Source organism: Zootoca vivipara, chromosome 11 (genome assembly GCF_965207765.1).
Source record: "Zootoca vivipara chromosome 11, rZooViv2.hap1.1, whole genome shotgun sequence".
NCBI classification, from domain to species: domain Eukaryota; kingdom Metazoa; phylum Chordata; class Lepidosauria; order Squamata; family Lacertidae; genus Zootoca; species Zootoca vivipara.
In genome coordinates, this window is record NC_142594.1 from 40,969,042 (window position 1) to 40,992,354 (window position 23,313).

Consider the following 23,313-nt stretch of genomic DNA (forward strand, 5'->3'; position numbering starts at 1 on the left):
ATAACCAAGGAGAATGTTCCCTATGTTCTCTTTGAAGCTCAAAAGGAAAAATAGTGTTTCAGAGCTGAAGAGACCTTGTGGATCATCTGGTCCAATATTCTGCTCAATTGCAGAACACAACTACCACATCCTTGACAGATGGCCATTTGGCCTTTGCTTAAATAACTTCAGCAAAGCAGAGCCTATCATGTCCCAAGACAGGATGTTCTACCAGCAAACAGCTCTTACCACCAGGAAGTGTTTAGTCTCGGTGTTTAGTCAAAATCTACTCCCCTGCAATTTTCATCCACTGGTGGTTCTAATCCTGCGCTCTGGAGAAGAAAGAATACATCTGCTCTATTTTCTGTGCGACAGAACTTTCAGATAGTTGAAGAAAGCTACCATGTCTCTCTTTAATACCCATCTCTTTTAACAATTCCTCATTCTTCTTCTTTGGCGATCACTCGTAGCCGAGTAAGATTGTCTTCCATAACACGGTTTTAACATTGAGTCCGTAAGTGACTATGGAGGCCAATTCTGGATCCACACGTCCTTCCAGAGTGGGGACATTGGTTTCCGGGCAGGAGTTGATCATGGTGTGGATTTGCCAAGCATGCCTTCCTCTTAGAACGTTTCTTCCTTGCGTCCTGAGTTCAAGTGTCTTCAAAGCCCATGACACCTTTGGTAAAGGCTGTTCTCCAACTGGAGTGCTCGCAGGCCAGTGTTTCCCAGTTGTCAGTGTTTATACTACATTTTTTTTTAGATTTGCCTTGAGACAGTCTTTAAACCTCTTTACAGTCTTTAAACCTCTTTGTTTGGGTTGGGTTTTTGGAAGACGCCTGTGTGTGAATTTGTTTTATGTGTATAGATCAGTGCATGCTGACCAACGGACAGTCTTCGCAGCAGGGCTCTGTTCTGATGGCATGAAGTAGTCACGACAAACCCGTAGATTCCTATCTGCTGTAGCCTTCATCCTCCTTCACAGCCATTGTAACATAGCGCTTGTTATCATCCGCCTGTTCTGGCATTGAGGGCTTCTTGGATTATTCTTTGTCTAGCTCCTTCCCTTTGACCTTACCACCTTGAGTGACCCTGCTGGGAGTACGAGATTCCCGAGATTCCCGATGGCTTCGCTCACAAGCGAAGCCACTCACAGCGACAAGGTGATGATCCAGTAAGTGGGTGATGATCCAGAGAGTTAGAACTCCTGGTGGTTCTAACTTGGATGAGCTCTACATTTTAACCCTTGCAAAACCACCCACAAAAGATATCTGCAAGCAACTTATGTTATGCAGCCATTCTTAAAATGGAATTGTAGCCGATGGGCAGGACCACAGAATGGACACACCTTACCTGCCAGACTATGGTTCCATATGCTCACAATGGTGGCTTTGATGGTGTCCACAGTCGATTTTATCCTGGATAGTAAATGACACCATGACACTAGACAAATTCATGGAGAATAAGTCTATCAGCAGCTATTCACTATGATAGCTAAATGGAAACTTCCACGTTCAGAGACAATGTACCTCCGTGAAATGCCTGGGTTAAACAACAGGAGGACCATCCCCATATCTCTTTAAACTTTTCAGAGGCATCTGCCTGACTGCTGTTAGAAATAGAAGTGGCCTATGGTCTGATCCAACAAGGTATTTCTTCAGTTCTTATATTGTGGCATTTAAGCTAACATCATAAAAATGTAATCGATGCAACAATACCTCTCAGAATTGGCTGGTGGTTTTTTTTTCTTTCTTTAACATTGAACCATCTGGGAAAGGCCATTTAATCTCTCCGTTTTCTATTTAGCAAGTGCTTATAATTGTAAAGCATGTTGCTAACTTCAGTTAGGAAACATGATCACAATTAACCTACTAGTCTGGGTTCAGTAGAAATCATGTTAAATACAAATTGCCACACATGAAGAAGTCAAGGCCAGGACATTAGTCACTGCAAATGCTGTATTCAAGTGTGGTTCAAATTTTCAGCTGGTGCAACTTAAGTGAGCCAGTGGAGTGTGCTATTGAGAACATAGTCTATGTTCAAGAAATACCTACAAAAATATAACGACGACACAATTTCTATGGAAGCATTTGAATGACTCTTGTGTAATCTGTGCATTATTAAACAAGGAAATACAGTGCGATATGCTATAAGAAAGTACTAGAAATTACAGTAAGAGTAAAGTAAGGGTATAAGTGCATTCAATGTTGTAAACGTAAATTAAATCGGGAAATGACAGGAAGTCTGTTTTTGTTTTTGTTTTTTATATGATTTGGTTTATTGGAGTTTAGTTTATTGGAATTATTATTCTGTCATATTCTTGTTTAGTTTAAAATTATAAGAAAAGAGTATGTACATAGAGAAGCATAAATTAACCTCTAATGATTTAAGTCTGTACATGTACCAAAGACTATGTATGGATCTAAACAAACAAACAAACAAACAAAAAGAGAACATAGTCTATGCTTCCATTATTTTCATTGCAATTGGCATAGCCTTGGCAACAGATAAATATATTTTTATTCATTTTCAGATTGCAACACATGGGTTAGATTTACTTTTAGATCCATGGTTGATCTTGCTTTTATAAATAGTGTAAGAAGGCACTTAAGAAACCATTTTACCCCCCAATTTCTTAAGCAAAGTGTCTTAAGCAATTTCCTCCTAGAGCAGATTGCATCCAAAACGTGATCTATTGATTATTTATGGCTGATTAAATATATATATATATCCTGAAAATTAACAACTTAAAATGTCTAATGTGTAAAACAGCAGTGGAGCATTGGAACAAGCTGGAGCTGCCTTGTCTAGCACTCTTTGTATCCATAACCTAAAACTGCAGAAAATGAAATCCTTTAGGTTTTAGTGTCTTAGGAACTGACATGAGTTATCAATAACTTGGCATAAGAAACAGAATTTAGTGCAGCACATGTGGAGGTTAATAGTGCTATTGTTGTATAGAGGCAGGAAAACAGAAGCTTTAAATTAATGATCTTTCCCCCGTAAACCTGATAAAAAAACAGGTGAGGTTTTTTCCTTCCTTTTTAAGGGGGCGGCGACACTATTATTTTCTAGATTTCCCTACCCACTATGTCCTCATGTTATATAGCTGGGGTGGGGAACCTGTGGCCTTGCAGATGTTTCTGGACTCTTATCATCACTGATCGCTGGCCGTACTAGATGGGGCTGATGGGTTCAGCAACATCTGTAAGTCCTCAGACCTCATCCCTGACATGTAACTTCAAGTTATCACCAATACAAGTTACCCTTTATCATTTTACTTTCCAAAGGCCAAGTCTACAGCAGACTAGACATTTTCAAGGCAACTTTATATCTGATAAACAGGAAAGGTCTTCTTAAGACACAGCCTTGTTTTTCTTTGATAAAAAGGAAGCTTTGGCATCCGCTATTTTTAAAATAAAACACCATTTCAATTTTTTAAAGGCGACTTCAAGCTGCAGCTTGAGTAATAGAGGGTGGCGTTGATTTTTTCCAAGCCTAACAAAAGGCAGCGTCAGCATCAGGATACAAATAACAGTCTTGGAAGCATATTAATTGCAAACAGAGGTGTGCAATCTGCATGCCTTTGTTTTATTTATGAATCTGTGTCCTGCCCTTCCATGCAAAGGAGCCCAGGATGATAAAAAGCAAGATGTTAAAACAGTTCAATTCAAAATCAACTAAAAACATATTTAAAACATCTTTAAAAAATAGTTTTAAAAAACAATTAAAAACCATTTCCAAACCGTCTAAGAACTGCCCATGCTCACACCAAAGACAGATGCCATTCATTTTGGACACATTCCATGTTCCTTGCTGAGCAGTAATTCTTAGCATGCAGAATCAGGAGTTTCAGCACTTGCAGTTAGGCCCTCCAAAAATGACAGCACTGTAGTACGATTTGCTCATCAAGTGTTTCTTTCCTGCCTTTGATCACAATACTGTATCAGACAACTGCCCTTGCTATGGCAGCAAAACAACAACAACAACAACAACAACAACAACAACAACAACAACAACAACAACAAATTATTCATTTTATTAAGTGAAACATAACATCTACCAAGTGCACTTCATTCTTTGGGTAACATGAATATCACGTAAGGTTTAAAAATAATTGTGTTGCCTCACTGAAGTCTGGAAACCAATATGAATGTGTCTGTAAATCATGGTGTTCTTCCCCACCACCTCCCAAGTGAAATTTCAGCTTCGGCTTCAGAGAAATAGGCAATAAGGTTGCCATCTGTGTCATTTTACTCAGCCCAGATCGACATTTTCACAGTGTTCCCAGACTGCTACATAGCTTAGTTATTAGCAATTACAAACATGGCTCAGTTATTAGCAATGGGATGTCTTCATCCAGTTCATATCGTCTGTGCCTCTTTTATTTATTTTGGAGGAACAATGAGTATAAAACATCTCTGCTGGACTCTGACACGGTGTTTACAAAGGCAGATGTCTGCAGCAATCAAGAGGCGGTTGGGGGAGGAGGAGAAGGAGGATGCTGTTACAGCCACGGAAAGTTGCTTTCATCAGAGTTTGACTTGTACTCAAGGGTTGCTATAACAAGGCCTTTTCAGAAAATACAAAGAGATGAGAGTGGGAAGCAAGAAAACAGCTCCAGACAGCAAAAGATTAAATGTCTTTCCCTTTCTTACGCTAGTGAGCCCAGAAGCTTTCTTAGGAGATAGCTGTGGCTCATCAGTGAACAGACACCCATATAAACATATACTTATATAAAAAACCTGCCAAAACTGTATTTTTCTCCTGCTGCTTCAGCTGTTGGAATGCAAGAGAAGCTTTGGGTCCCATGCCAGAAGAAAGAGAAACATCCCTTTGCACTAGTGCTGGAGCTGCTGACCTCATCAAGATGATCCTTTTCTAGCTTAATAAACTGAGCTAGGAAGTAACAAGCTTTGTTCCTGTGTGTACAACCCTTTTCTTCCTTCCTTCTCATTATACTGTGATAAACACAGACATCTTCAATTAACCATAATTTCTTGCTTCACGCAAACAAGGAAACTAATGTCACCCGGTTCAGAAAAAGCAAGGATTTTAAACCAACGTTAACTCTGGAAACCATAGTTTCCCAGTTTGGATGAAAGAGGAAGTTAAACTGTGGTTAATTAAAGGCTTACCAGCATATCACAGAATGCTGAGAAGGAAGGAAGGAAATGATGGCGAAAATGCAGTCTACTGCATATTAAGTCAAGATGTGATCTCCTGAACAGGGATGTTGTGTGTCCAATCTTATATGCTGCTACTTCAACTCAGCAGGTAAAATGGTAAAGGTAAAGGGCCCCTGGACAGTTAAGTCCAGTAAAAGGTGACTATGGGGTGCGGCACTCATCTCGCTTTCAGGCTGAGGGAGCTGGCATTTGTCCTCAGGCAGCTTTCTGGGTCATTTGGCCACCAGGACTAAACTGCTTCTGGCGCAACGGAACACTGTGACAGAAACCAGAGCACACGGAAATGCTGTTTACCTTTCCACTGCAGCTGTACCTATTTATCTACTTGCACTTTGACGTGCTTTCAAACTGCTAGGTTGGCAGGAGCTGGGACAGAGCAATGGGAGCTCACCCCGTTGCGGGGATTCAAACCGCCGACCTTCTGATTGGCAAGCCCAAGAGGCTCGGTGGTTTAGACCACAGCGCCACCCGCATCACTCAGAACATATAGTGGCAATGTATGTCTACTAATAGGTTGCGAAAGTATTTCTTCATCAATATGAAAAAACGAGAAGACTAAATTCAAACATTCTTTTTATAGAAAAAAGGAAGAACTGTAGATTAGTGTTTTGCATGCAGGAGTTCCCATACCCAACGCCTGGCATCTCCAGTAGAGCTGCCAAAAATCCTGGAGAGCTGCTTCTACTGAGTTTAGGCAGCACTGAGCTAGACTGACCAGTGGTCTGGCTCATTGTAAGTGAGCTGCCTATACTCCTGGTAACAAGCAGCAAACTGGAGAATGAAAGATGTAGAAGATAGCTGCTTCATCACCACAATTTCTCCTTCTTTCAGAGTCCCTTTCACTGCAACACAGAAGTCACTGACAAAAATTAATGTAGTACAAAACCAAAAAAAATCCTTTATAGGTCCTTTACAAAGAAGAGTAATTTTCTCTGACATTTAAAAAGAATTCAGATCATGAGATGCCATATGGTAAAAAGTTACAGCTGCCTGACAGAAAGACAGAACCCTAATTTTATAAAGTTCTTTCCTGTACCCTACTTAAGTAAAAACAACAGGCTGATTCATAGCTTCCCAATTATTTGCAATAGAAAGTGGGGGGAGGTTGTCTCTCTTCTTCCAGCTAAACCATAAGAAGAATCTGGGATCCCACATCCTCAGAGCTTTGCAGGAGGAACATTCCATAATCTCCCCCCTATAGTAGCCCACCCAGGCACTAATACCGACAACTCACACATGCAAAACATTTCATGTATTGTGTTCAGGATTAGGTTTACAATGCTCGCATTTGTGGCCACATTGGGGAACAGGGAATAAACTGTGATCTCTTAGGAAGAGACTGAGCAGAGACCTTTTTCCTTGAGCCTTTGGAAAGCATTGAGCCAGTATCCCCATGCAAGTTTAATGCTACTATAAGGAGAGCATCATAACTACATAGCATGCCTTATTTGAAGAAGAAGATTGCCTTATTTAAAGAAGAATAGAAATACTGTACAGTCATACCTTGGTTGTTGAATGGAATCTGTTCCGGAAGTCCGTTCGACTTCTGAAAACGTTCAAAAACCAAGGTGCGGTTACCAATTGGTAGCAGGAGCCGAGCTTCCTGCACTCAATCCAAAGTTGCATCGGATGTTTGGGTTCCAAATAACGTTTGCAACCTGGAACACTCACTTCAGAGTTTGCGGCGTTCGGGAGCCAAAACGTTTAAGGCACACGGCATTCGCGAACCAAGGTACGACTGCTATAACAGTTTTGTTACATCTATCTGAACATTTAAAGGTACAATTGGGCAGCTACTCATCACACAGGGACTGACTAGTGCCTTTAATAGTGAAGTAGAAGGGAGTTTTTCTGCACTCACACCATGAGAGAAGCACACATTCCAGGGCACACTTATATCTTGGTTTTCAACAGGGTTTGAGTGTCTATCTTGCTCCAGACACCTCTCCTACCGATTATTTTTTTAGAAGAGTAAATTTATTTTCCAACCATGGATTGGTCTTTTATCTTTCCAAAGCGCTGGTTCAGATGCAAAGATGCCAGCTTCACAAAACAGGTCCATGATGCCATGTGTTGGGTCCCCATGCTCCTCCCTGCTTCCTTCCTGCACATGCTGGCACCAGCAGTTCAGCATTTCAATCCTGATTGAAGTAATCCAGTCTCCCATGATGTATGAGATGGGAAAGTGTGGATTGATGCCTGTTTACTAACCAGGGTATGAAACCACGAACCTGTGGTTTCAGATCTTGGTTAGTAAACTAACTTAAAAGCCACATGAAGCCACAATAGCAGCCCTGTTTGCATGAGACCAAAGGCTTACTTTTCACATTTAATTTGTTCCCACAAATCTCACAAGATGGGACAGCCATAAAGATACATGCAAGTAAATTTGCATAAATACCCTCAAGCATAGGGGACCCAGGTGGCGCTGTGGGTTAAACCACAGAGTCTAGGGCTTGCCGATCAGAAGGTCGGTGGTTCGAATCCCTGCAACGGGGTGAGCTCCCGTTGCTCGGTCCCAGCTCCTGCCAACCTAGCAGTTCGAAAGCACGTCAAAGTGCAAGTAGATAAATAGGGACCGCTCCGGCGGGAATGTAAACGGCGTTTCCGTGCACTGCTCTGGTTCGCCAGAAGTAGCTTTGTCATGTTGGCCACATGACCTGGAAGCTGTCTGCGGACAAACGCCGGCTCCCTCGGCCTATAGAGCGAGATGAGCGCCGCAACCCCAGAGTCGGACACGACTGGACCTGATGGTCAGGGGCCCCTTTACCTTTACCCTCAAGCATGACATATGATCTAGTCTACAATGTGTCTTCTTGGTAACTGGCTGGCAGCCCAGGCCAGGTGTATCTTAATCTTCAGAGGTCCAGGTAAAATGTCTCTTTGCCACATCTCATGCTTGGGCACTGACTATGAGATATGCCCCTTGTGTGGACATTATGTCTTGAGCGAACATAATATCACAACTCCGTCCAGAATCTTATTAAACTCCTTTTCTCATTTAAGTTGGGTCATTCTTCCCATCAGCTGCCCCACCTCAGATAAACCTATACAACCCATTCCACAATTATCTTTACATAATGATCACTAGCCATATACTCCAGATTTCATCCAACATGTTTATCCCCTAGTCCTAATCAGCCTCAAACACAACAGCAGAACTGCTTTCAGATAGCTGCTCCTACTTATCTTGTTTTCTCATTTTCTTCACTGGCGTTTTTACTTTGAATAGAATCCTTCTGGTCAGTTTAAAGAGGCTTAAAAAGCAAGGGAAAGAAGGGTTGTTGTTGTTTTTTTTTTTAAAAAATAAACAAAACATTGACACAGGCAAGGGCGAAACCTACATATGACACCTTTTACAACTGCTCTGAGAAGCACCCCTCCTCTCTGCAAAAAGAAAAGGATACTAGAGGGTGTGCCAAAGTTGTTCGCTTAGCAAAATAAATAAATAAAACTCTTAACACACACAAGCAAATCCACACCAAAGCAAAGCCAGACATGTCATTAAAACAAAAGAAACCGCACAGTGGAAAAGAAGCTATGTGCCAGATACTTCCAACCAGGAGCAGCCTTTGGGGGGGGGAGATAGTAATGGGTCTCTACAAGTTCAAACTGCCCAAGATGCCTTTTAAGTGATCCCAGTCCCCTCCTCACATGAGAACACAACCATTACTGTGTCATTGCTGTTAGGTTCACACAGCTCTCTGGGGGAACACTGCTAATGCAGAACGGACTAGTTCCATAAAGACAATAAGCACAGTACTTGAAATTACTTGCAAATGGATGGCACTTGCTGCTCCGTTTTCAGTTAGAACCGAGCCTTTTATACGTTCTTCTCTTAAGCAGTAACATGTCTCCTATGGATAGAATTACCACTTCATTTCTTTTGCTTTGCTTTGTTAGTTTAGATAACTTTTCCCCTCATCTTTTTTAAATCACTACACATTCCGAATTATTGGTTCCTTATGCATTAACAAAGATAAAAGGGTTTTTTTGTTGCTGCTGTCGTCCAGAAGGTGGAGAACAGCTGCAGCTGCAGTCCTTTAGAAATGCCCTAAGGTAGGCAGAAGGGGGCAACAAGAGACATGCCCCATTGTGTGGGTCTGCGGAGAGAATGACTGGTGGGCAACTTTTCCCTCTGCACAAGCAAGGAATCAACCTTTTGAGAACTATAGGAGGAGTGGCTGCTGAATACCCATCCAAGGATATTTCACCAGCTTGCATTACTTACCGTATGCAACCACCCTGAAGAGAAACAGCCACCTGACCTTACCTGCTCTGTTCTAGACTAGAGATAGAGAACCCAATCAACAGATGAATAAAAAAGGCAGCTGTCCTTCAAAATTCATGCTTCTCTCAATTTTCTAGTTATTCAGCCAAAAACATATACCTACTGGGGGAAAGTGTGCACAAAAAGGGATGGAAATGTGGAAATATGCTTTGTATTACAGAGAACTTCTTGCAAAAATGCAAGAGGAGAAATGCACACAAATAGGCATATGAATTTTGATGGAGAGTTTCTTAAAATAAAAGAGTTTGGAACCTGGTGGTACAGATATGGGGTAAACTGATTGGGGGCGTGGGGAGGGAAACGGCAATTGGCAGAGGTAGGAGGGGTGACAGATTATTCACTGTCTTGGTTCTGTGGTGATGTTTAGATGAGCGTTTATGACCTTGTGGTGGTCACTGCTTATTTGCTGATGTAACAAGCCTCTAAGCTACTGTTTAGCTTCATCAGCAAATGCATTGGTTGCTCTCTCTCTCTCTCTCTCTCTCTCTCTCTCTCTCTCTCTCTCTCTCTCTCTCTGTGTGTGTGTGTGTGTATCTGGCATAAAATGCAGTTGCTCATCTCCAACCACAATGCAGTGTTAAGACTTTCACTTTTGCACTTCATCTCTAGGAAATATTTAAGAGAAGTTAGGAAAGTGCTTTGACTTATAGTATTTGGCAGCCTGTTTTGTAATAGAATAGCCTGCATTGTCTATTATAAATCTATGTACAGACATTCTGGATTTGGGCCCAGATATGAATATACACATTGATAAAAGTTTGTAGGATTGTGACACAAAGTTCCCAAGGGTTTTGTGGGAATGTCAAAAAACACTCAGCAACTGGAAGATGTACCTGTTGAGAAAAGCCATCTTAGGTCTCTCTCTTAATTGTTTTCTTTTTTTTTAATGGAGATGGATTTGAATTGGGAAAGAGAGCTTTTAGCTAAAGAACTGCCTTTGCATAGCTTTTCCAGTACATAATTCCCAACTCATACCTGAGCTTAGAAGCAACAACTTCTTTGCCAGTTCAGTGTCATGAAAGGTGGTGTTTAGTGTTGTAGGTGGATACAGCTGCTCAAATGTGTGCAAATAAGTGGCAAAACGATGCAAGTAATAGGCAGGGGTGCAATCCATAAATTAGGAAAAACTTCACAACTTGTTCCAGCAATGGAACAAGCTTTCTAGATGATACTGAACATCACTTGAAGGAATCTGTTAAGGATAGGATATCCTGAGTGATCCTTTTTAGGGAATACAGTGTATATGGGAGACTTCTGGTTGCAGAGAGTGCAAGCTTCCCTAAATTGGACTGTCTGCTACAGGGACAAATCCATGTTTTTGGTGGATGAAAAACTCACTACATGATGATCCTAGCCTCCAACTTAGATTGTAGGTTCTAATAGAATCAAGGAGGTTGGGCAATGTGCCAAAGAGATGGAAAATCCATTCACAGGATCGGTCCATAGATCTTGTTATCCCTGTGACCAGATATTTCTTTTTTCTAATTGTAGCAGGAAGGCATTTGGCATTTCTGCTTGAATAATTGTTAAGAACTCACCATTACTGTGAATATAACCAAGAGCCACCAATGAGACTTTAATGAACCCATAAGCCAACAGCAGACAAAAATCACCTTGAGATTTTGAATTTCAAAACATTTGTTAAGACTTTGCCTGAGTTCAGCTCACTCGTTTGAGTAAGCTCTGAGGAATACGATATTCAAATCTTCAAATAAATAGCTTTAGAGGAACTTTTCATGTTCTTTTGAACCATTCCCATAGCTGGCAAATACATTTGGTTTGATATCATACCCCCTGGATCCTGACCTAAATACTACATCCAAGTCAACTAAAGGGGAAAATAGTATTAAAAACTTTTAAAATTCTTTTTGTCTGCCAAATTGCAGCCTCCTGCAATCAGGATTGATTACAAACAGCCAATTAAGAAGCATTTGGAACATGATCTGAACACTAATCCTCTCTCATGTTCTTTCTTATACCTAATTATCAGCCTTAAGATGGCTATTATAGCTTAATTGCGAGATTTACTTCTGGAACTCCTGAAGAAACTGATATATGTATGTGTGTATGTGCAATACACACTCCTGTTTGTAAGTCTTTGTGCATATTATTATCCCATGCTTACACACAGAGACATAAAAATAGAGAATATTGCAAAGCATATTGTATTTAAGGACTATTAACAACATCAAATAACAGATTAATTCTGTTTATCAACCAGTATTATGCAGACTGATTCCTTGTAATCATCAGCAGGCATAGATTGCAACAAGTTAACATTTTAAGCAAACAAACCACTTTTTAACATGTGGAGGAAAAGGTTGTTTAAATTAAATCAACACCAAGAAGCACAATCATATGAAAGGATTCCAATTATTACATATTTTGGTTTGGAAAGAGACCCTGACCTTTTATTCTGCCTTTTAAAAAGTGATCTTGACATCCTTGTTCACACCAGGCCTTGTGTGGTCTATATTATAAACATCAACTTAATCTTGACTTAAAGTCTTCTTCTTATACCAATTTAACACCAACCTTTCCTCCAGCTCCATTGATTATAGACAAACATAGCTGCCAAGTTATCCCTTTTTTACAGGGATTTTCCCTTATGCTGAATAGGCTTCCTCGTGAGAAAAGGGAAAACTTGACAGCTATGTAGACAAATGCACCAATATAAGCAACAGTTACAAACAGTGCAGATCCCTCTTACAGCCAGCCCAGTTGTGTTTAGGCTCTGCTGAAATCAATCAGATGATGTGAGTATGCCAGTTTAAGTGGTCAGGGAGTTATTAAATGCACTACTACTGCTATATTAAAATGTTCCTTGGCTCATTCATCTAAAACAAACGAAAGAAAATACCTGCTTAAGAAGGAGGCATTAAGGGACAGTAGTTGGCTGTAATTTGCTCAACACTTTTTTCCTTGCAGAAGTTAAATGTAGACAAGGCTACTCAGCAAAAAACCACTTAAATAGTTTGACAATGGAGGCTTTTCACAGCAGCTAAAAGCTTGGATGAGCAACAAAAGAGTGCTTATTAAAGGCAGTAATCAGGAGCACAATATAATTCCCAACATCTTTCAACTCTCTTTTACACTCAGAGCCATATGAAAATTACCCTGAACTATCTTTAGAACCTCTTGTCTTTAGAAGGCAAGCAGACAAGTATTTGCCCTATAAAACAAGGGCAAATACTTCTATAGACTTTTTAATGATCCACTAGAGTCTCCTGTTATCTGAATACCTTATGGGCTATTAATCTTTCACCGTAATATTTCAGAGTAAGAGGAAGGAATATGCCCTTAAATAGATGTTAAATGTTGGGTAAGTGAAGATGTGCATGTGCAGAGAAGCAAGATCGTGGCAGCAAGCCCTGCTCCCCATCCCATATTCATTTGAAGGTTTCATTTGAAGGTTTCATGAGGTATTATTGTACAAGACAACTCAGTGTGCACACTTGCTAAAGTATAAGACCAGGCATAGAAAGCTTGTGGTTGAACTACAACTCCTATCCTCCCTGACTACAGGCCAAGCTGACGGAGTTCGATGGAAGTTGTTGTCCAAAACTTCTAAAGGGCACCAGGTACAATACATCTAAGTCTTAAATTACCAAAGTTCTAGGCAGTACTTTATCTCTCAAATGAGAGGTGTCCGTTTGCCTTAAAAAAAACATACTTTTAAGCCTGGAAGCTCTTCCTTGTAACCCAAAACAGTTCTAACTATTGCAAAGCGGTTGAAAAGACCCTGGTTCCAGCTGGATGTATTTCAAGGATTAATTAGGACATAAAGTAAGGTTTACAAATCAGTCCCCATACAAAATCCATTGAAGTTGAAAAGTGTCCCTGGATTCATTGGAAAAAATATTGTAACCTTAACATAAAGTAGGGTCTAGGGTTGAAGGTCTTACTAAGGTGGTATTTTGTCTGCTTATTTATCTGAATTTGTTACTTGCTCTTCACTGAAAGGTAGAAGGTGGGATGCATACATTCAATAAAACATATTAAACAACATGAAAGCATCATTTAAAACCATAATTAAAACACAAAGATTGCAACAATGAAGAAGGAGTAAGGGAAACAACTTGATGTAAATAATGGACCTGCTCCTGAAAGCCTGGAGAAAAAGGTGTCTTGACTAACCAATGAAAAGAGTATGACGACAGATGGAGCTCTAAGGGGAGGGAGTTCCATAACCAAGGGGCCACCGCAGAGAAGGCTTTTGCATGTGCCATTAACCCTTGGCAGCACCAAGAGCAGAATCTCTCCAGCTTAACATTTGGGCCGGTCTGGACCCCTGACCATTAGGTCCAGTCGTGACCGACTCTAGGGTTGCGGCGCTCATCTCGCGTTATTGGCCGAGGGAGCTGGCATACAGGCTTCCAGGTAATGTGGCCAACATGACAAAGCCGCTTCTGGTGAACCAGAGCAGCACACGGAAACGCCGTTTACCTTCCCGCTGTAGCAGTACCTGTTTATCTACTTGCACTTTGACGTGCTTTCGAACTGCTAAGTTGGCAGGAGCTGGGACCGTGCAACGGGAGCTCATCCCATCGCGGGGATTTGAACCGCCGACCTTCTGATCGGCAAGCCCTAGGCTCTGTGGTTTAACCCACAGCGCCACCCGCGTCCCTCATAGATGGAGGGTATTTGAGGCTAAATCCTCTGGAACTTTGTACTTCCAGAACATAGAAAATGTAATTTGCTTTCAGTCGCCAAATGGGACAGCAGGCTCTGCACTTTCAAAAGGGAATACAATTTTCCGGGGACCATGAATTTGGAAAGACATTCATAACAGCAGCAAAATAAAACAAATCCAAGCATATTCATATAGTCATGATAATAATGTTTTCTCTGAGATTCCTGCATTGAACGGGGGTTACACTAGATGGCCCATCTACAATTTTATTATGATAATCCTATTTAGAATGAGATTCACATGAAATATGACTTTATGGAGTCGTATTCCATTCCACAACAGCATCAAAGCATAGCAGCTTTGAAACTGCCTTCAACAGCAGATGGTGGGACTCTTAAAAAAAACAAACTTTAAAGTACTAAACAATAGCAACATGCCATATATATATTATTGTGGACAAGTAAAAAAGATGTTACATGAACTCTGTTACTATCATCAGCCCAACTTTAATCTCATCAAATCATGAAATTGGGTTTGTTTGACAGGACCCATTTTTTAATTTTAAAAAAGTAAAGTTGACTGGCATTAATTACATTTTGTGTATGACTTATAAATTAGAGTAGTGGTAAGTAAATGGTAAGGACAGGGCAGCTAGGCTGCACAAAGCAGATTGCCTGATGAGTTGGGCCCATTCCAGCAATGTGTTGTATATAGTTAAACGTACAGCCCGGATTTAATTTGTAAAATGAGAGGTGGTGGAACTCAAGCATATCTGATATTGATGCACTCTGCCCTAGCAGTCTTGTCAGGTCCACAGGGAACAAGGTTCTTACAGGGTTATTCCTTAGAGGGTCTTATAAAGGCTCAAGCCTACTTTTGTGAATGGGGCAGCTGTCTGCTGCAAGAAGAGGTTCCAATAAAATTCTCCAAGCTCTGGCTTGGATACAAGCTTCAGGGAACTAAACAGATCACTGATAAAGAGGGCAAGACAGATAAATTATTCTCTGTCTCAGGTTTTTATTTTATTTTAAATGAGCCAGGGAAGAATTCACAGTTCCTATTTGCAAAAGTTTCTATAAACCCAACATTAACTGCATACATAAAATAAATACAAAATACATCACAGATCAGATTAATATATCTATATTGCTGGATCACCTCTCAGGGTAAGCAAGCATGAACAGCTGAGTTTAAAGTAGGTGCCTAAAATGTCAATACAGTATTGGAACCACATTCCAAAAGGAAAGTGATGCCACGCCAAAGGTCTTAGTGAACATATGGGGAACTTTGAGAACAACACTACTAAGAGTGTCCTAGCTCACCTATACCTGTCACCATATGCCGAACTCTACATGGATCCTCTTAACCCATATTCTTCAATAGCAGTTTGGCAAGGGATCTGGCCTTTAATTTGTGCCCTCCAAGTGTTCCTATTTTCCAGGGACAGGCTTGGAATCGTGAAAGCCTTCCTGGCTTCTAATTTGATCCTGGAATGTCTGCATTTCCGCGCCAGCTGAGCTTGGCAGGAGGATGAGCCAGCACGCGTCCTGAGCGATGGCAGTGGCTGAAGTGGTGGCTGTGAGGGAACATTCTATTGCCTCTCCAGGGCCATGGCTGCCGGCCTCCTCCCTTTGGCAGCTCAGAGAGCGGGTGAGAAGGAGGAGAGGTTCCTCCTGCCACCAAGGCCCAACCTTGCGTGACACACTGGCTCTGAGGTGCAGGCAGAGGGGGCAGGGCTGCCCTGGGTGGGAAGAAAGGGGGGGTGGAGAGGAGTGCAAAAAGTCTTGATTTATTTTTTTATTTTATTTTTTAAAAGTGCACCCACTTTTGTGCATCCACATCTAATCTTGCAACTTTCTAAAATTGACTTATTGGTGTGTGTTTTTCTTTTTGTAAATCTACAAAAGTATAAAAATAAAACCAGGATTAAGGGTTTTTCTTAGATGGTGTAGACTACAGGCATAGGCAAACTCCGGCCCTCCAGATGTTTGGGACTACAATTCCCATAATCCCTAACCACTGGTCCTGTTAGCTAGGGATGATGGGAATTGTAGTCCCAAAAGTAGCTTGTGTGGTAGAAATGCTCGGGGGGGGGGGATGACAAAAATGGGGGGGTTGAGGAGGGTCAGTTGGTGGAGGGGGGGGAAATGAGAAATGTCCCTATCTTCATCTGAAGCATGTTGGAGGGTTTGACAAGATAGTGAAATTACTAATGTACAACACAACTTTCTGCTTTCAAAAACCTATACCAGGACCAGAGCCAATTCCTTACTTGATGGGATTCAGACTTTTATGGATACTGGTTTACAACAGAATTATGTTATCCATATTTCTGCAGGATGGTAAATACACTGAGTGGATTTCCTGTTAATAGTTAGAACTGTAGCATCTGTTTTTGATTTTTAATCCATCTACTTCTATGTAAACAAACATATTTTGTAATAGCTTTCTCCCCTACTAAAGAACTGTAATTGATAACAATCCTTGTACAGCTCTAATCTCAGCCATGTAACTAATCCCTGTTAAAACCAATTTAAAGAACAATTAACTATCAAGATCTTCTTTCTACACTTTCAATGTTTCCAAATCCAAGTGAATTTTCTGTTTGAAATGATCTGACAACAGAACATGCACACCCAGTAATTGTCAAACAAGGATGATATTGCTCTCTGCATATCTAAATTATGGCCACTGAAACTAGAGTAATGAAAACTTCAGTGACATTATGCCTTTGCAACTCCTGTAAAAAAAATAAATGCTGTTAACTCTGGAAATAAGAGTCAATAATTTGTTAGGAAGGAAACCGCTATTTGGCTTTCTCCATTCACCCCGTCCACCTTTCCAAAACGTTGTCTTCTGAAACTTCACATTCATTTTCTTAATGTTTTTAACCTAGTGTCTGTGAAATTTTTATTGCTCCCTAGCTGACGACATCTGATCTGAATGTAACCACACACCTCTTTGCTCAGCGGCATTTGTCACAAACCATTATAAATTATCATGCTGATAGTTTGCATTGCTGGGAAACCGGAAAAGTTCCATAAATTCAAAGCACTGTGAATCAGTGGCATTCTTGTTTATTATCCAGATATAAAGTTTTACAAGATTCAGGATAACTACGTGTACGCAGTAGGACATTAACACAAACAAATGGTAGAGTATGTAGAGTTTCACCCTGAAAGCATTTTAAACTGTCAACAAACGCAGGAGGGGAAGGGAGGTAATAAGCTCATGTTTTATCTTTTCCTCCATTCATTTTTAACTATATTCCGTTCACAAACATAGACTATTAATAATAAATATGTTTGCAATTACATACAGTAATCACTAGGCACATCACATTCATCTGCTGCAAAAAGATCCCAAATTTTGGACTCATTCCACTTAAAAGCAGACATGTAATTCCAGCTATTGTTCAAAGCGGTACAGAATTACATTATCATTTTTTTTAAAAAAACTTGATTATAATATGTTACACTTAGGATTTTTATGCTTTGAGTATGTTGTTCCACACACACTATTGATTACAGAGTATTTCTTGGGTTATTCTGTCCTCGTTTTTAATAGTATGCTTAATTAATTACGATTATAGCTTTGTTCCCACAAATGATGAAAGATGACCCCCTTGCTCAAAGAAACTTGCAGCACGAGAATTATATGATGCATAATATCATGAGGTCATTGAACTCATCCTCCCTGTGGAATATATTCAATAGTTAAGGAAAGAAATGGATTTCTCATAGTAACATTTATTAATCCTGAAATGTAACCACATCTAAAACAGTAAACAAGGCGCTCATGATCATATGTGACATAGTAGTTATAAAATATTGGGGCAATTTTTATTCACCACCTTCACCTCATACTCTTTGTTTTTAGGTTGGAATAGCTTTGGTGGTCTAATGGTTCATTCCTGTACATGAACTGATGTGTAACCTAAGAGGCCTTAAGACCTTTTTATTAAGTAAGGAGAAACCAAAGCCTCTCTCCCTAGCAAAAAAACCTCCGTTCAAAACTTGTACTGCTTTCCTCCATACATCTTTACATGGAACTCCATGCTGTGAGATGGACCTCAGACCAATGTTTGCCTCAAAATGCTAATGCGGGAGCAAATAAATACATCCGTAAGGGAGAAAGCCCTTAATTATGCTTACTTATTTATTAACAGATTGTCATCAATGCCTCGTGGCTCTGCAAACCCTGCTTTCGGCTGAACCAATTGTTTACCTGCCCCACATATAACATCAGGTGCAGGGCAGGGGGTCATAGTTTGCTCAAAATGGCCTCACAACCCAACTGGGGAGACCTGGTGCACCGACTGAAGCCTCCAAACCAGAGTTTCTGCCTGTGAATTTGTTTACATTTTGCCACTAGCCATGCGAGAGAGATGCAGTATAGTGATACCTCGGGTTACAAACGCTTTGGGTTTCAAACGCTTCAGGTTACAGGCTCTGCTAACCTGGAAGTAGTACCTCGGGTTAAGAATTTTACCTCAGGATGAGAACAAAAATCACATGGCAGTGGGAGGCCCCATTAGCTAAAGTGGTACCTCAGGTTAAGAACAGTTTCATGTTAAGAACGGACCTCCGGAACGAATTAAGTTCTTAACCAGAGGTACCACTGTAGTGCCTTCTAGGAGGCAGAATTGTAGGAACAGTGATGCCCCCCCCCATATTTTTTATTTGCAAAGGTAATCTGTAGATCTACTCTTGCAATCTCATCAGAAGCAGTGTGTATCCATATCAACTGCCACCACTAAGGGCTTTCATACAGTGTTCTTTCAATGTCCTTGTAACTCTTCAGTAGAGGTAAAACCTGAACGGCAGAGGCAATTGAATCCCAACAATACAACATTAATTTCCTCCAATACATTTGTATTTCTGTCAGATTTCCTCTCTCAGAAGTATTAACTTGTTACCTCTTATTTCTCCCTGCAGATAAATATTCATTTACAGCACTGCACTTTAAAAAACTAAAACAGTGATTGAATGGACTGAACTATTACACACTTGCAGCTGTGACAATAAACTGAAAATCTAGAGTTGGGAAATAAAAGTTTGCTTAACACTAAAAATCCCATGACAGACTGATTGGTACATTAATCTATTGCCTTACCCAAGATTTGGTGAAAGGAATATGAATTTCTCAAGAGAGCAAGGGACTTTGAGACCTAATACAGTTTCAAAAGTTTCCTATGAAGAAATAACTTTTCCTGAAAATATGGTCCTAAAGGGTTTGACACAAATCTCCTCACTCAGAGTTAATGGTCATAGTGTGGAAGTCAAAGCTCTGAATTTAAAAGAGAGCACAAATAACACAGGAAGCATTTAAGTCATTCAACAAAAGGTCAATTTAAACTGTTCTGTCTAGCTAGACTCTGCCCATAAAATTACCCCCATCCTTGCCTGACAACGAAACTGCCCAATTAGAGAGGGAAAGATACATTAATTAGACGGGTTTCAGAGACTTGGATTGAAGGGCACAAGTACTCTGCTGAGAGGAAGAAACACACTCTGCCCAGAGGCATAATTCACCTATGACAAGTTATAGAGGTTTTAGGTATATCAGCTCTACACAGACTGACCTAATGGTTGCAATATAATACACCACCCTCACTGCATTTATCAATATCTTGCTATATTAGTGTGTAAGTTATCTCTGAACAAACATTTTGCAAGCACTAAAGGATTAAAATATCTCCCATTCACTTCTCTGAACTTCAGAAGAGAATAATATTCAGATCCAAACACCTCTATGATTCTGTTTGTACAATCAGTTCCATCGTATATTCACAATCACAAAATCTAAAAAAAATAATGATGTGAATTTCAGAATGGGTGGCAGGAGTTTGGGTTCAGAATATGAACCTCTCTAGTTGGGAAAACTGACACATAATGATGAGGTCTGCCTCAGAATGAGGTTTACTATCCTCAGTAAACCCAGTGACCCAGCCCTCCCTTTCATTTCCGCCCGACTCAGCATTCAAGAAAAGTTTTTCTTGTGAAGGTATAGGGAGACAAGTGCAGGAAGCATCTGCTGGAGACAATGAAACATTGTAGGTGTCTCCTTAACTGACCTGGACTTTCCCGAACATGCTTAGCAGCAACACTTCTTAGTAGAGTGGATGGGACTTGGCAGTTTTCTGTGCCTCCCAATTAAATGAACAGGGGTGAGAGGCATAGCAAACATACTACATGCCCTATTATGTTAACAAGATCTGTTCTGTCTCCAGCAAGTCCATCTTGGTATCAGTGAAATATACTCCGAGTCCTGTAGTGACTTCATGCTCTTTATTGCAGCTTGTAAAACAGTGAATGAAATGCCCCCCAAACCTCAGGCTTTTATATACATTATTTACACAATGAGTCCCGTCTGATTGGCTGATTCGGCTTCCCTCCTGATCAGTCTTTTCCTGCAGGCCAATCAGTTGTTGCATTCTACGATCCTACCAGCCTAATAGGCTGATTAACTTCTTCCTGGAGCCTGATTGGTCTTCTCCTGCAAGCCAATCAGTTGTTGCATTCTAGGATCCTACATGCCTATTGTTCTAGGATCCAAGCTTAGTACATAACACAGCTCTTTCTATAACACAAGGACACATTTTGATTGAGAGCTAGGAACTGGCAGGGACAGCTAGAGCAATCCTCTTTATGCTTCTTTCTCCCAAGGCCTTGGATTGTTTGCTCATCGTTTGTAGGAACTCATTATTCATTTATTTCTATTTCTAATCCACCCTACCTAGCAATGGGTAAACTGGTTTCTAGATCTAGTCATCCAAACCCGTTTTTAAAAGATCAACAAGCTACTGCTCCAATATGAAGGAGTCGTCTTTGCATGCAGAGGATGGTGACACTTTTTTGGCACCGTTTGTTAATGTGTCCTTGGTTTTAACATCTCTGTGGCATGCAATTAGTTATCTCTGCTTATATGAAAATAAAATGAACTGAAAGCAATGATGAAATGTAATAATATTATTAAATAGTTACAATGATACTGTTCTTTTCTTTTTTTTCTTTTTTCTTTTGTATCTCAAAATGCCAACTTGAAGAAATGGCTATTGCTTTCTCTCTAAGGGAAAGCTGTTGTCCAGCTGGAAAACAGCCACTAAGGACAACTCTTTAGGCACCCTCACTATTCATTTTTGATGCAAGAGGTTCTCTGTGGGGTTGTAGCAATCATGAAAGAAAATAGGGCAAGAGTTAAACCTTGAAATAAGCATGGTCCAAGCAGCTTCTCAAAGACGGGGTTTCTGGAATTCTTCCAGATAGAATCTCATAGCCACTTGGGGATTACCTGTGGCACCCAGAGTTGTCCACCCAAGCTCTAAAAGAGAGCAGGGCAATATCTTCTCTTCCAAATGCTGGAATCCAACACCCTTCAGCCCCAGTCAGCATGGCCAATGGGTAGTGATGATGGGAGCTGTAGTCCAACAATATCTGGAGAGCTACAAGTCCCCTGTTACTTCTGTAAGACCACAGTCTTCACAGAGAATAGCTCCCCCACCACCACCGCCATGAGTAAGCCAGTGTGGCTAAGTAGCAAGTTTATACAAGCTCATATTCTGACACAAAGTCACTTGTGAAAGTCATCACTTTTCATTCCCATCTGTAAACTGGGACTATAATCTGCATATGTCGCAGAGTTGTTTTAAGCATTACAAAGGTTCGGCTGAAGGATTCACAGCTTGAGATGGTTCAGTCTTCCTGGTGTACTACATCACACGGGGAGCTTCAAAATACCTCCACTAAAAGTTGTGTTCTACATTAGAACTTACTACTTCAGGGAGCTCTACTTATAGGCCCAGGTGCAGGGAGCCCACTGCTGGCAGGACCCAAAGCATGGAAAGAGACAATAAACACACAGGTTCAAATAGGCCACAACTTTATTGATTACAAATGTAAGTAGACTTTGGCATAGGCATTGGGCATGTACCCTGAATCGTCCAGCCCAACTGCTGGTTGATTATTTTGCAAGGTTGATCCTGGTTTAAGAATCCTCTTTTAATGTACATCAAATAGGGACAATCCCTCCCTATTTGTGTGTGTGTGTGTGTGTGTGTGCGTGCTATGGCCCATCACACACTGTCTGGGCACCCAGACTGCATCTCCCCCTGGATCCCTTTAACAAGGTACCCTCAATTTCCTGAAGTAGGGGTGAGGTGGGCTCTCAACTCCCACACGCCCCTAGACCAAGAATCCAACCCAATGCCTTATCTGCCAACAAGTTGTGACACCAGACAGGCCCAATTTGTCTCCAGGAAAATTCTTCCCTGGTCCCAGATATGACAACTGAATATTTCCATAGCAAGGTCTTATGCAGGACCTGAACCTGCCTGCTCACCTTCAGGCAGGACCATGTGCTACATAGGGTGGGAGGGTGGAGAATCCAGCTCCGACTGAGCTGATTGATGAGCCTGGGTGAGGCTTCTTTATACGTCCAGTGAGCGGACCTGAGTACAGACTAGGGACTGGAGTCTTCATTCAGCTCCACCACACAAAACACATTCCCTTGCTTGCCTGTGATAGGTCCGTTCAAATGCAGGCCCCCAGCAACCTGTGCAGCCAGAGGAGGAGAGAGCATTGTCCCACAATGATTGTGCAGGGCCGTAAGATCGTCCCCAGCTCGGACTGCATTCATGCCAGGCCTCAGTCACCACTCACCATCAGATGAGCGGTCCATCTCATGCCTTTCTCCCAAACAATATATTTTGACACAAGGCATGAACTTAATGTGTAGCCACTTTTATGCTCATGAAAATGGAGTCCTGTGAAAAGCCTGCACCATTATAATCAGAATTAATCACGGTAAAGCACTTTATCAGGGATAGGAGTGGGTTGAAGTGTCTCAACAGCATCTGGAGTGCCCCAGGTTCCCCATTTCTGTTCTACACAATTCCTATCAGTCTAACTTTCATAAGTTTTCTTCACACTGCCTCACCACCTCAAAATGAAAAACAACTTCTGTTAATATTAGTTAAGAAAACTGACAATTTCCCCTCGATGCCACACATGTATTATCCCCAATTATGGCACTAGCAGAGCAAAGCAAAGCATGTATAGTTGTTGTGCTCTTAAAATACATTATAATGCCCCATGGATGTACAGCCTCTCCCATCAAACAATACTGAATGAACTGCAACTTGATGAATTCTAAATAACTGCACGTCTTTTGCCTTAAGCAGAAATGCGTTTCTAAGCAACTTCAGAACATTTAAAACAGTG

General features: G+C 40.9%; 1 protein-coding gene across 4 annotated transcripts in view; it reads right to left on the bottom strand.

The window, feature by feature from the left end:
- The window catches only part of NRP1 (neuropilin 1), a 129,638-nt gene that overhangs the window by 100,798 nt on the left and 5,527 nt on the right, over positions 1 to 23,313 (bottom strand). The gene's annotated exons all lie outside the window — the stretch shown is intronic.